Here is a 588-nt window from a genome sequence, read left to right on the forward strand (position 1 = left end):
ACCTGAATAGATCGTCGCCGTCACGGAGGACGTGCGATCGGCCCGAGGTCACCTAGAGTCGCCAAGTCTAGGACGGGGCTGGCGCCGCAGCGGGCCCGAAGACCCGCCGCGGACCAGGGCTCCCCGGATTGGTTTTAAGTCTGATAAATGCACGCCTTCCTGGAGGGCAGCGCTCTTGGGCACGTATTAGCTCTAGAATTGCCACAGTTATCCGAGTAGCACATCATCAATGCGGAACGATCAAAGGAACCATAACTGATTTAATGAGCCATTCGCAGTTTCACCGTAAAGAATAGTCAGTACTTAGACATGCATGGCTTAATCTTTAAAACAAGCATATACTACTGGCAGGATCAACCAGGTAGCCGAGCTCTGAGGGGTAGACTCTTGGAGTCAGGCTCCGTGAGCTAATGGGAACGCTCGTTGCTGCTGCTGCTACCGCAGCGCTTCTCCGCCGCCGGAGAAGACCTCGCAGACAACATTGGATGGAGCTTAGGGCAGGGGGGCAAGAAAGATGCTCTCGGTCCCTTCCAAGGACCCGAAAAAGCCTTCCCTTCCCCTCCCTCTCGCAGTCGCTGGCTTTCCCCA

General features: G+C 55.8%; 1 non-coding gene across 1 annotated transcript in view; it reads right to left on the reverse strand.

Moving 5' to 3' along the window:
* LOC140108838 (18S ribosomal RNA) overlaps positions 1-364 on the reverse strand; it is a 1,884-nt gene extending 1,520 nt beyond the window's left edge. Inside the window, exon 1 of the ribosomal RNA XR_011851293.1 lies at positions 1-364. This exon is cut by the window's left edge and continues 1,520 nt beyond it. This is a non-coding gene — a ribosomal RNA (18S ribosomal RNA).
* Positions 365-588: the final 224 nt, after the last annotated feature.

This window comes from Engystomops pustulosus, unplaced genomic scaffold (assembly GCF_040894005.1).
Source record: "Engystomops pustulosus unplaced genomic scaffold, aEngPut4.maternal MAT_SCAFFOLD_188, whole genome shotgun sequence".
NCBI lineage: Eukaryota > Metazoa > Chordata > Amphibia > Anura > Leptodactylidae > Engystomops > Engystomops pustulosus.